Below are 14,650 nucleotides of genomic sequence, written 5' to 3' on the forward strand. Positions count from 1 at the left end.
CTTTCTTTAAGCTATTGCTTTATAGTAATCCACCATGTTACTAATTGGTGTGTTTTTTTAATTAAAAATTTAGAAGATTTAGGTATATATATAAAATGAGCTGCCCTAGGCAGTTTGGCTCAATGGATAAAGCGTCAGCCTGTGGATCAAAGGGTCCCAGTTCCATTGTGGTCAAGGGCACGTACCATAGTTGCAGGCTCCTCCCCATTTCGGGTCCTGGGTGGGACTTGTGCAGGCGGCAACCAATGGATGTGCTTCTGTCACATCGATGATTCTTTCTGTCTTTCCCTCTCTCTTCCACTCTCCCCAAAATCAATATTCTTAGGTGAGGATTAACACAACAACGATAACAACAATAATAAATTGAGCCAATACCACAGAGAGCTTCCATCTACTCTCCTCAACAGTTTCCCTCATTAATAACATTTTGCATTAGTGTGATACATTTGTTATAACTAACTAACCGGTATTGTTGCATTTTAAAGTCCATGGATTACATAAGGCTTCATTCACCCTTTGTGTTTACAGTTCTGTTTCAAAAAAGTCATAATATCACGTATCCAGTATTACAGAATCATACAGAATAGTCTCACTGCCCTTAAACGCCCGAGTTCACCTATTCATTTCTCTCCACTTACCCCTAATGTTTAGCAACCACTGATCTTTTTCCTGTCTCCATAATTTGCTTTTACCAGAATGTCATAGAGTTGGAATCACATACTATGCAGCCGCTTTAGATTAGCATCCTTCACTTAGCAATATGTATTAAGACTTCTTCATATAAGTAATAATATTCTATGTACTGCAGTTTGTCTATTCACCTTTAGAAGGAAATTGGTTGCTTCTAATTCTTTATAATTAGAGTAAAGCTGCTGTAAACATTTGTGAGCAGGTTTTTGTGTGGACATAAGTTTTCAACTCATTTGGCAAAATACGTAACAGTGAGATTGCCGGACTGTATGGTAAAACTGTTTAGCTCTTAGATTGAAATGGATTATAATGGCATTTTTTTCCCTAGGGAAATTATGATAATGGTGATCATTTATTGAGTTCTTACTGCATTCAGCCCTGAGTTAAGCAACTTATAGATTATCTTACTTAACTTACAAAACAACCTATCAGATACTATCTTTTTGTTGGAGACAATATACTTTTTAAACCCTAACTTATAGGTGAAAAGGTTAAGACTTTGAGAAATTAATATAACTCAGAGGCATAAAGATTCTAATTTAGTTTGAACGGAGTTCACACCCACTTAGCCTATATTATATTGTAACTTTGTTCTGCAGATGTGTGAATCCTGCTCACAGATCCCCATGAACTCAGAGAGAAGCTAGGCATATATTACCAGGTGGGTTTTTGTATGTAGACACAAGGACATAGCACCTGACGCAGACCATCAAACCCTTTTTGATCTGCTTTCTACCCAAAACTCAAAATCTGAGTCTGGGTTCCAATGTTGCTCCAAAGTAAGGGAGGTCAGAGTATGCACACTAACAAGAGGACCCAGAGGGAAAAAACTTGAGAGAAACTTTATGATCCCAGTCCCTAAAGCAAAACTGGTCCAAGCACTCTAGCCAGTTTGGCTCAGTGGACAGAGCATCGGCCTATGGACTGAAGGGTCCCGGGTTCGATTCCATGCACCATAGTCCAAGGGCACATGCCCGAATTGCAGACTCAATCCCCAGTGTGGGGCGTGCAGGAGGCAGCTGATCAGTGGTTCTCATCATTGATGTTTCTATGTCTCTTACCCTTCCTCTCTGAAATCCATGTACCAGTATATAAAACAAAACAAACAAACAAAAACTGGCCCAAACTACCCCGCCAGGCAGGGTACTTTAAGCCTAAATGCGTTGAGGAGAGCTTCCAAAAGGATGGAGAGCAGTTCCTCTGTCAGGTAAGAGCAATAAGAGACTAGATTTGCCCTCTTGCTTAAAACAAAACAAAAGTAAACTATATTTAAAAATGGTCCTCAAGACACTGGACATGAGGCAGTGGAGGATAGTGATCCCTGAGACACTATTAGCATTGTTATTGTCCCAACTTACCATGTAGAGAGGGGAGACCAGGCAGGGTCTCTCTGCCTGGCAGCCTCTCTGAGGTGCCAAAGAGAACTGGGAGTCGGGAGGCATGTTAGCTTGAGGTCAGACAAGAGCTGCATAGAGACCTACTTCCGTTGTTCAGCTGAATATGAATTAGTGCACATGCGTAAAAAACCAGTGGCCAAAGAACATCTAAAGCACTACGGTCTAAACACAGAAAGCTTGGAATAGTTTATATTGTATTTTCACCAACAAAACTGGAAAACCTTGTAATCCATGGAGTATGAGGTATAGTACTCAGTTTTGCTACAGTAATCAGACAGAATGAATCCTAGACAAAACACTACTCTGGTTTCACCCAAGAGTGCTAAAAAAGAAAAAGACCAAACTATTTTCAAATTGCTAAATTGCATCTCATAGCAAAGCTCCAGAATAATTATAGAAATACAAAAATATCCAGCACTCAACAAGGTAAAATTCACAATGTCTGACATTCAATTAAAATTACCAGGCATATGGTGCAACCACTGTGGAGAACAGTATGGAGTTTCCTCAAAAAACTGAAAATGGAATTCCCATTTGACCCAGTAATCCAACTCCTTGGAATATATCCCAAGAAACTAGAAATACCAATTAGAAAAGATATATGCACCCCTATGTTCATAGCAGCATAATTTATAATAGCTAGGATTTGGAAACAGCCTAGGTACCCGTCAGCAGATGATTGGATCAAAAAACCATAGTACATCCACACAATGGAATACTATGCTGCCATAAAAAAGAAGGAATTCTTATCATTTGCAGCAATCTGGATAGAATTGGAGAACATCATGCTGAGTGAAATAAGCCAGTCAATGAAAGAGAAACACCACATGACCTCACTCATTTATGGATAATAAAGAACATTATAAACCGATGAACCAAAAGATAGATATAGACAGTAAAGCAACAAGCAGACTGTCAAATTACAGCGGGCAGGGGAGGGAGATCTAGGGGAGATAAGAGATCAACCGAAGGACTTGTATACCTGCATATAAGTACAACCAATGGACACAAAACTCTGGGGAGGGAGGGCATCTCTGGGAGGGGGGGGGGGGGCAATGGTAAGATATGTACACAGATAATAATTTAATAAATTTAAAAAATTACCAGGCATGGAAAATATGTCCATGAAGAGAAAAATCAACCTCTCAAAAAATGATCCCTAAATAACACAGGTGATGAAGTTATTAGAAAGGATATCAAAATAGTTACAACTATATTTTTATGTACAAGAAGCGAGAGAAGAGATTAAACATGTTAACTGGAGACATAAAAGACATTTTAAAAAATCACATGTCTAGCAATAAAAACTACAGTGTCCAACATGAAAAATACAATGATAGAGATTCACAGATTAGACATTGCAGAAGGAAAGTTTAGTGAATATGAAGACATGGCAATAGACACTATACAAAATGAAACAAACACTGGAATAAAATGAGCACAGCATCAGTAAGCTAGGGGATAACTTTAGGCAGCCTGACATGGTGTAATTGGGGTCACTGGAAGAGAAGAATAAAAAAATATAATTGAAATGAAGTCCAAAAAAGCTGTGGTACATTTACACCATGGAATACTATGCAGTAGTAAAAAAGAAATATCTGTTACCCTTAAAGACAGCTTGGAAGGACCTGGAGAGTATTATGCTAAGCAAAATAAGCCAATCAGAGGAAGACAAATATCACATGATCTCACTTATATATGGAATCTAATGAACAAAATAAACTGATGAACAAAATAAATTCAGAGACATAGAAGCATGGAACAGTCTGTCGAATCTCAGAGGGAAGTTGGAGTGAGTGGGTGAGTGGAAAGAGATCAATCAGAGAACTTGTATGCATAGTTACAAACAATAGGGTGGTAAAGGCCTGTAGGGGGTGGATATCGGGGTCAATGGGAGACAAAGGGAGACATGTAATATTTACAACAATAAAGATTGGAAAAACAAAAAACAGAAGAGAAGTACAGATATCTTCCAGTTTTGTTTTTTTTTTTAATATATTTTATTGATTTTGAACAGAGAGGAAGGGAGAGAGATAGAGAGCTAGAAACATTGATGAGAGAGAAACATCGATCAGCTGCCTCTTGCACACCCCCTACGGGGGACATGCCCGCAACCAAGGTACATGCCCTTGACCGGAATCGAACTCGGGTCCCTTCAGTCCCCAAGCCGACACTCTATCCATTGAGCCAAACCGGTTTCGGCTATCTTCCAGTTTTGATAAAAAAAAAAAAGGGGGGGGGGAGGGTGGGGAAGAGAGTAACTTGGGAACCTATATACATATATGCAAAGCTCATGGACACACAGAGTGTGGTGGAGGCCTGGGAGGGAGGGTGTGGGGTGGAGAGGGTCAATGAGGAAAAAAGGGGGGGAGAGGGGACATCTGTAATTTTTCAACAATAAAGATAAATTTTAAAAATAGATCCAAGAAGTTGAATGAAATTTAGGCATAGGAAACATGGAAGAAATCACATTGTTACATCATAATAAAATTGTTTAAAGCCAGTGGTAAAAAGAAAAATCTTAAGTGCAGCAAGAGAAAAATAGACACATTTTATACTAATGAGCAAAGGCAAAAATATAGAAGCAGTTTTTTCCCTAAAAAACAAAAAACTCACAATATTATTTTTTCAAATATACTAGTATATATTTTCCCATCATTATATATCATCCCCTAGAAAGTAAAATTCTTAACACAGTGAAAATAATTTTTAAAAATAAAGGTGAAATATCCTTCTCAAACTCTTCATAAAAAAAGAAGAAGAGGAACACTTCCAAAATCATTTCACGAGGCCAGCATTACCCTGATATCAAAACCAGACCAAGATGCCACAGAATATAGAATCACAAGTCAATATCCCTGATGAACACAGTTGTAAAAATCATTTACAAAATATTAGCAAACCATATTCAACTGCACATTAAAAGGATTACCCACCATGATAAAATGGGATTTATTCTAGGGGTGCAAGGATGGTTCAACATCTGCAAATCAATATGATATTCCACATTAACAAATGAAGGATTAAAGTCACATGATTGTCACAACAAATGCAGAAGCAGCATTGGACAGAATTCAATATCCATTTGTGATAAAAAATCACATGTATTTTATGTACCTCAACATAATAAAGGCCGTGTATTACAAGCTCACTGGTAACATCATACTCTATGATGAAAAACAAACACATTTCCACTATGATCAGGAACAAGACAAGTGTCCACTCTTCATACTGGAAATTCTAGCCAGAATAATCAACCAACAAAAAGAAATAAAAGGTTATCTAAATTGGAAAGGAAAAAGTAAAACTGTCTTTCTTTGCAGGTGACATGATATTATATATAGTAAATTCTAAAAATTTCATTGGAAAAAAAGAAACACCTTTTTTTCCAATGAAATTTTTAACTAATAAATGAATTCAGTTAAGTTGCAGTTACAAAATTAATGCACAAAAACCATTGTTTCTTTGAAGCAACATTGAATTATCAAAGAGATACTAACAATTTATAGTTTCATCAAAAAGAATAAAATACCTAAGAAATAAATTTAACCATTGAGGTGAAAGATCTGAAAAATGACAAGTATGACATTGATGACACAAATAAATGAAAAGATATTCCGTGTTTATGGCTTAAAATAATTGACACAGTTAAAATGTCCATGCTACCCAATACAATCCCTATCAAAATTCCCATGGTGAGTTCTGGTTCAAATGGTAACATAAGAGAATCCTAAATTTAGAGCTTCTCCCTAAGGGGCAAAGGGCTTGGATCACGTATCAGGCACTCCAACTTTTAAGATCTGCCTGTGAGAGACAAGACCCCAAAACATCTAGCTATGAAATCCAGTGGAGCTCATGTCCACAAGACCCACAAAGCTCAACAAATGACACATGGCTCTTAATGGCCTCCACACTGACCCAGCACAGCCAGCCAGGTGAGTGACACCCAGACTGTAAGTGAAAGGGGCCTTTTAGCTTAAAACATCGGCCTGGGGGCAGGCATTTAACACACATCTGAAGGTCTGATCGGTTCTTCCTCTGGGGACATCTTTGCACTCTCCCTCTGACTCTTTCCAGCTCACTGGTATCTACCAACAAGGAGCTGTGTCCTCCTATGGCTCTCCAACTTTTACAGTGTGACCAGGGGCATCCCTCGGCAGCCTTGCTTTAATGGCCAACAGGGCTTGCATTTCTGGGTCCCGTGGGTTTAGTAACAAACCAGTAGTTCTTGACTGGCTAGCACCCTGGAGGCACTGCACAGGAGCAGACGGAAACACACCCGCAGTGTTTCTGTGAAAGGCCTGTTTGCTTGTCATGGAGCTTTGGCCTGAGGACAGGCATCTGGTTTTTCACACACCTAGGGGCCTACTTAGATCCACGCCAGTGATGGAGGCCAGTGGATGCCATCTTACTGATATCCCTCTGCCTCATCCCGGGTCTGATACCTGGACTTTTGCAACTGCTGCCCAGGGACACTTCTAAATCACCTAGTTCTGATGGCCTGTGGGACATGTGCTTATGTTCTCACAACACTATATATACACAGGGCGGGGTAAAGTACATTTACAGTTGTTCATATGGAAAATAACATAATAATTAATAAATAATTATATATATAAAAAGCTAATATGCGAAGTGTCCCCACAGGAGTTCGACCGGGAGAACGGGAGTTTTATCGCTTGCTATGATATGTGCTGACAGGAGCAAGGCAAGGGGGAGGCAGAGAGGCAGGGAGGCAGTGGGGAAGTGGCACGATATATTCTTTGCTCTGAAGGAAATAACTTTGAACCTAGAATACTCTACCTGGCAATTATACATCAGAATAATCTAGTGTTATAAAAGTGGTCGATTAATTACTTATAAAGCTAGTATGAAAGTTAAAAGACAAACATTGTTAAAATACAACTACAATAAGGGATATGCAAGATAAAAGGATATAAAGAGTGACATCAAAAACACCGAACATGGGAGTGGAAGAGTGAAAATGTAGAGCTTTAAAATTAATTTATAATTAAGTTGTTATCAATGTAAAACAGATGATTATATAAATTGTTGTATGTAAGCCTCATGGTAACCACAAAGCAATTATCTATATTAAACACATAAAAGATAAAGAGAAGGAAATTTAATAATACTATTAAAAATCATTAAATCACTGCCCTGGTCAGTATTGCTCATGGTTAGAGCATTGGCCCATAGACCTAAGGGTCATGGGTTCAATTCCTGGTCAAGGGCACCTACCTGAGTTGCAGGTGCAGTCCCTGGCCCCAGTTGTTTCCACTACTCCATCGCCGTCTTGGATCTCTGAAGTGAGCTTCTTAGAGGCAGCATGTAGACAGGTCTTTTTTCTTTAATTCACTCAGCCACTCTGTCTTCTGTTTTGAAAATAAAGAGTCAGGGGTGCTTAGCTGTAGGAACCAAGTTCTCTCTGTCTCAGAACCCCTCCCTCTTTATGAACACAAATTGTCAAAGGTTAAGGTTTAGTATACAGAGGCATTCATTGTCAGTTCTGAGGGAACTGCCTTCAGCTGTTTCAGGTATTAGGCCAGCAGGAGGCAATACCATGTAGATTAAAATGCCCTCAGTTGTCTGGTAAGAGGCAATAATATATGCAAATCTTTAAGTGTGGGGAAATGTCCTTCAGCCATTCCAGTAGGTAATAACATGTATTCAGCCCTGCTGAATAAGCCCCAAGTTCCATCAACCTTTTGATGAAACTTCTTGCGGTTATGACATGCTGAAATTAGCCTCCAGCAGTGACACTAGACTTGGTGTACCCTGGGATATTTGCTGAATGGCCTCTGACGCAGCACTGGCATCAAGTTGGAACCTTATCAATCTGGTGTATACCACACACTCCTACCTGGTGACGCACTGAGAATCTATCTCATGTGGCTTGAGTGCTGTCTCAGTGACTGAGTCTACAGGCAGCTGCCAGGCAGAGGCAGCACTTGGGGTGCCTGGAACTTTAACTGACCTGCCCCTGGGCCTAGTGCTGGTAAAAGCCAGCCTTGGTGCCCAGGTTGGCTCTTCCTGTGCACACCCAGGCCCATCAGAGGCAGCCACAAATTGTGGATCACTTTGTAGCTCCAAGCAGGTTACCCAGGGCCAGTCCCAGGCAGCATCTGACATTGGTCCACACTAGAGTCCCACACAAGAGGCCCCCAAACCAACACACCCAATGGCCAGTTTTAGACATCAGAGCAGGATCCAATAGAAAATGCAAAGGAGACTGCAGCAGGCACCAGACATTCCTGGTGTAAATTCTACTACTAGTGAAGTAGCTTGTACACTGTTGTTAGGGTTTCTCCTCATAGTCAGCTAGCCTGAGGCTCAATAACATGCACAAATGGACTAATAATAATCAAGTCTCAATTACAACAGGCAGGCTCTCATTACTCACACAAGTGAGGTTCCTAGAGCACCAAGTTCAGGTGATCAAGAGACTGCACCACTGGATCCCACAGGACACCTTCTATGTAAGGCCATCCTATGAAGATTGGGAGTCATAGCAGATCCACCTAATACACAGAAACAAACACAAAGAGGCAACCAAAATGGGAGACAAATAAATATGCCCCAAGTGAAAGAACAGGAGAAATTGAAAAAAAGAAGAGGAAGAGAAGAGCCAGTAAAAAATGAATACAATATCTGAAATGAAGACTCCTCTAGAAGGAACAGGCAGTAGTTTGGATGAAGCCGTGTATAGAATCAGCAAGGGAGCTTCCATACACTATCACCTGATTTCTCAACAGAAACTTTTCAGACCAGAGAAATTGGCATGAAATATTCAGTGATGAAAAGCAAGGATCTACAACCAGGCTATTTTACCCAGGAAAGCTATTGCTTAAAACTGAAGGAGAAATAAAGAGCTTCTCAGATGAGAAAAAGCTAAAGAACTTCATTGCCACCAAACTAGTAGCAGAAGAAACATTAAAGGGTGAATAAGAAGGATGAAGAGGGGGAGAGGGAAAACAGAGGAACATAATAATAAAGATGAAAATGGCAATAAGTATGTACCTATTAATATTGATTTTTAAATGCAAATGGCTTAAATGCTCCAATCAAAAGACATAGGGTTGCAGAATGGATAAGAAACCAAGACCCAGGTATATGCTGTATACAAGAGACCCATCTCAGAACAAAAGATACACAGAGATTAAAAGAGATGGAAAGAGGTATTTCATGCAAATGTAGATGAAAAGAAAGCAAGGGTAGCAATTTTTATACCTGACACAACAGACTTTAAAATAAAGACTATAGTAAGAGACAAAAAAAAGTACACTACATAATAATGAAGGGAACAATCCAAACAAGAGGCTAGCAGTCCTGGATTGTGAGAGGGATATCCAACTGCCCATGTAGGCCCAATCCCAGTAGGGGTCTCAGATTGGAGAGGGTGCAAGCTGGGCTGAGGGACATCCCCTCCCCTATGCATGAATTTTGTGCACTGGGCCTTTAGTGAACATACAAATGCTGGGTGTATGCATGACAATGCCAGCCAAAGGCCAGGAGAGGAGAATGGAAGTGTATTGTAGTAAGGTTTTCACGTAGGTGAAGTGGCACTCTGCGATAAAGATATATACCCTAAGCTCTACTGTAAAATAACACAAGTTATAACTAATGAGCCAAGAAAGAAAATACAGTGAAATTATAAAAAAATATCCAGTGCAAAAGACAACAGAAAAAGAGAAAAAAGGAAACAGAGTAAAATTATAGATTCAAACCAACCATATCAGTAATTACATTTGAGGTAAATGGTCTAAACCTACAATAATAATCTGCTTCGTGTTGATATTTACTGCTGTGTTGCTCACAATTACCTGAAAGAGAAGTTGGGTGCTTCACTGGGATGGAAAAGTTTCGCTAAATCAAAAAGCAGGTCTAATTAAGCAGGTTTATCCTATGCTCGAGGCCTGATGTATGAAATGTGTGCAAGAGTAGGCCTTTCTTTCCCCAGCGACCTACACCGGCCTCCCTCTGGATCTGGAACCCGGCTTCCCTACAGCCCTGGCTTCATCACTGGCACCAATGCATGCGTGTGTTTCGATCTGTCATTGTTGATTGTGAATTTGGTTAACACTTCTGTTATAAAGGGCAAATAGTGATATTAAAATATTTCTTCTAATTAATTTCCTTCCAATGTGCACTAATTTATGCACTGGGCCACTAGTAGATAGATAATACAGAATTGAATGAATGTGATGCATTTCAATAAAATATTATTTACAAAAGCAGGCAGCCCACCAGGCTATACTTGACTAGTGCCTTAAGTGCCTAAATTTAAAAGGCATAGGCAGACTGGGGATGGGGGTGGGGGTGGGGGGGAAGCAAGAGCCAAATACGTGCTGCCTGCAAAAGAACTTTAATGACATGGATAGATTCAAAGTAAAAGAATGGAAAAAGATATGCCTTACTCAGATAAACCAAAAGAAAGCTGGAGTGTATATGTTCATATTGGCCATTCTAGGGCAGAAAGAGGGGTAGGTTGGAGAAAGAAAGAGAGAGCAAGGCCCAGCCAGTGTGGCTCACTGGTTGGCATTGACCCAAGAACCAAGAGGCTGCCAATTTGATTCCTGGTCAGGGCACATGCCCGGGTTATGGGCTCAGTACCCTGTGGGACTGTGTGCAGGAGACAGCTGATGGGTGATGTTTCTCTCTATCCCTCCCCCTTCCTCTCTAAAAAAATCAATAAAAACATATTTAAAAAAGAGAGAGCAAATAGAAAAATGCCCAAGCAAATCAGGTTGCCAGTATTTAATTGCCAGACAACTAGGACCAAGCAAGACCCAGTCTGACAAAGACAGACACTGGCTAGCTCAACCTCCAGCACGCGGGTGTGACTTTAGCCCTTACTGCCCTGGAAAAGGCCAAAGGAGCCAGAAAGAATGGAGAAACCTTTGGAATTCTGTCTGAGCGGCGGGAAGGAATAGTTGCCAACAGTGTGGTCTCTGGTGTCAGACTTCCTAAATTCGAATCCTAATTTCACCATTTCCAAGCTGAGGGACAGTCGGTGAGTTTCTTAATGTCTTTTAGTTTGGAAAATGGGTTTGATCAAGTTTACACTTTAAGGGCTTTCCAGGGGGATCACATGAGTTCATCAATTGGAAGCACTTAGTACAGCACCTGGCACCCAGTAAGCACTCGATACTTGTGAACTATGCTGATGGCCTTGAAGTTGCCACCACTGTGGTATTCCTTTTCTAAGCTTGGGAGAAAATAAAAAAAGGTATCTCACCCTATGTGCACAGCAGTCTTTAAGTTGACACAATGACCCCCATCCTCAAGGAGGGGCCAATGAAATGTTCTTAAATATAAGCACCGTGAGAAGTAGCATGTGCTTAACCCAGGTAAGAACAGATTCAGCTTGCCACAGGTGTGTCTCCTTGGCCCTCACAACATAGCCACACTCACAGTAACTCCAACACCAGCTGTGTGCAGGTATTTCCCTACACCAGTGTTTCCCAACTTTCTCTCATGATGAGAATCACCTGGTGGAGTTGTTAAACCACAGATTCCTGAATCCCAACTAGGAAGTGCTAAACTAGAATTTTTGGGAACATATAGGTAAAATTGCATACCTAACTTAGTGCTCTGTATATAAAATCTGTCTTAGAGCACTAGTTAAGTATACAATTTTACCTATATGTTCCCAAAAATTCTAGTTTAGCACTTCTTAGTTGGGATTCAGGAATCTGTGTTTTAACAACTCCACCAGGTGATTCTCATCATGAGAGAAGGTTGGGAAACACTGCCCTACACCACCAGCGGGGTGACCAATAATTCATCTCTATCTGACTGCCGCTCTACCTACAGGCAGCATGAGATCCCCCAGGTTCAGGGCTCAGTCCCACTTCAGATGACAACCACAAGTCCTGGTTATCACCGGTGCTGCTGACCAGCCTGCTATAGATCAGAGGTTCCCACAACCTCCTTCTCAGGTTCAATTAATTTGTTAGAGCAGCTCACAGAACGCAGAGAAACGGGATGTAACCCAGGGACAGCCAGGTGGCAGAGGTACGTGAGGTGAGGTGCAGGGAGAGCGGGGAGCTTTCTTGCCCTCTCCCTGGGCACCCCTCTCCCTGCATCTCCACACGCTCGCCAACCCGGAAGCTCTCTGAACCCCGTCCTTTTGTGTGTGTTTTTATGGAGACTTCATTGCCCTGGCATAACTGACTAAATCATTGGCCATTGGCAAACTCTTCAACCTCCAGCCTCCCTTTCTTCCAGAGATCCAATCACGTGGTTGATGCCTAGAGATTTTCCAAAAGCCACCTCATTAACGTAAGAAAAGACACCTTTATAACTCTCCTCACAGGACATTCTTAGGGTTTAGGAGTTCTGGGTCAGAACTGGGACGAAGGCCAAAGGTACTGGTCTTACAAATCACTCTCACACCACAGCTTGGCCAACCGGCCTGTAGGTCAAATTGGGCCCACCACCTGTTTTTGTACAGTCTGCAAGCTAAAAGTAGTTTTTACAGTTTTATACAATTAAAAAAAGTCAAAATAAAAACATTGTGTGACCCATGAAAATTATAAAATTCAAATTTCAGTGTCCAAAAGTTTCATTGGAATATGGCCATGCTCACATGTTTATATATTGTTTCCAGCTACAACAACAGAGTTAAGTAGTTGCAACAGGAACCCGGTGGCTAAAATATTTATTATCAGGCCTTTTAGAGAAAAAACATTGCCAACAAGCTTGATTTAACCAACCCTTAAACTTCCCCTTATTTCCAAATGACCACAAACAACATACAAACTACACCTTGGAAGCAGGCAATCCTGATATCCCCACTCCCCGCCTCCTCACCTTGTCCGGGTCCTCACCTTGGCTTAGCGGCCTTTTGCTGGACAGTTAACCTTCCTGGGAGCAACTTTAAGTCCAGCGTCTGGTCTTCCCTCGGCTGCTGGAGCAGAGAACCTCTTTGCGTGCTGCTAGAGACGCCCTGGGCCTTCCCTGCCCTTGTAGCTTTCAATTAGAAATTAATTACTCTCAGCTTTCTCCTATGTTTTTCCAGAGGGTCAATCAGGCTTAGCAATATCCACCTGATTCCATTATGCTTTTAGTCCGTGAATCTCCATCACTTGATGCATCACATTCACTAAAGCACAGTGGTAGGCAAACTGCAGCTCTTTGGCACCTTGAGTTTTTAGCAAAGGCCAGCTTAGGAGTACTCTAATTAAGTTAACAACAATGTACCTACCTATAGAGTTTAAGTTGAAAAATTTTGTCTCTCAAAAGAAATTTCAATCGTATTGATATTTGGCTCCGTTGACTAATGAGTTTGCTAACCACTGCGCTAACATATTCCATTCCAGATGACCACCGGTGGGCATTGTAACGTGGGACCACCGCCTTGTCCCAGGGGTTATTTGTGGCCCATCTACTCCCGGGATGGGTCCTCACTGCAAACAGGGTGGTGAATGGTCCAACCACAAACCCTCATCTCCCGGGCTTCTTTCTGGGACTCTAGCTGGTTATGGTTATCAAGTTTAACAAATATAAATACAGGTCTCATGGTTAAAAATGGATTTCAAATATGTAATTTTTAGTAGAAATATTATGGCTGGGACATAATGTTGCTGTTGTTGATCTGACATTAAAATTTAGCTGGGCAAGCCTACAACGGGTTGGGTTCCCCAGGAAGCAGGTGTCGGGTGGACGTTAGCCAGCGGGTGTCACTCAGGAGGCTTTCGTTCAGCACCTGTGGAAGGTGGAACAGAAGCCAGACGGGTGGAGGGAAGACTCAGTGACACACGGCTGGCCCATGGGGGCTCTGGCACTGCGGTCACTGTAGAGTCATTCTGAGTTGTGCTGAGCTTCCAGGCCTTCATACTCATGCACAGAGCAGCCACTGGCTGAGGGGACGTGCTGTGAGGAAGAAAGAGGTCTCTGCAGCCCAGGCAGTTCCGAAGGGGCAGACAGCTGAGAGCTGTATGCGGTGGGCACTCCCAGCACCAGGGCCAAAAGGTCTTTGCTGATGAGGAATTCAAGGAGCAGCGGCTGCGGCACAGTGCCCACTGCCTTTGTAGACAGAATGAGAGAATAGATGACATTTAGGGACAGTCCCCATTTGCGCATCTATGAGTAAATGAAGGAGCATGTACAAAGGGAAGGTGCCTAGGAGAGACATGGCAGATGTGAGCACCAAGTAGTGGCTACTTTGGTGTCTTCTCTAGAACTCCGGGAGGGTCATCCAGTGGGGGTGACAGTTTGGGAATGACCAGGTCCTGGCCTGGGGCTCGTGCGTCTACCTCCCAGGGGGACGGCTGCATCTTGGCAGGGAGTGTCTCTGCTTGACTGGGCTGGTTTGGCTTATTCCTCTAAGTCGGGTTTTTTGGGGGTTTTTTTGTTTTGTTTTAAATATTCAAAGTTAATTATTTTCATTTTCCAATTACAAGGACCAGATCCTTACTCTGGAAGCGGCAGAAGGTGGTGGAACACATGATCACAAGGTCCTGATACAGTGTCTCCTGTGGACGCACGCAGACGCTGAAGCTGTGGTGCCACCTTCTGTGGCTTCCATTCTCAGACGCCAAGGGAGAGGGTTGGGTTGG

The sequence above is a fragment of the Pipistrellus hanaki genome, assembly GCF_964339955.1.
Source record: "Pipistrellus hanaki genome assembly, chromosome: 1".
Classification (NCBI taxonomy): Eukaryota; Metazoa; Chordata; class Mammalia; order Chiroptera; family Vespertilionidae; genus Pipistrellus; species Pipistrellus hanaki.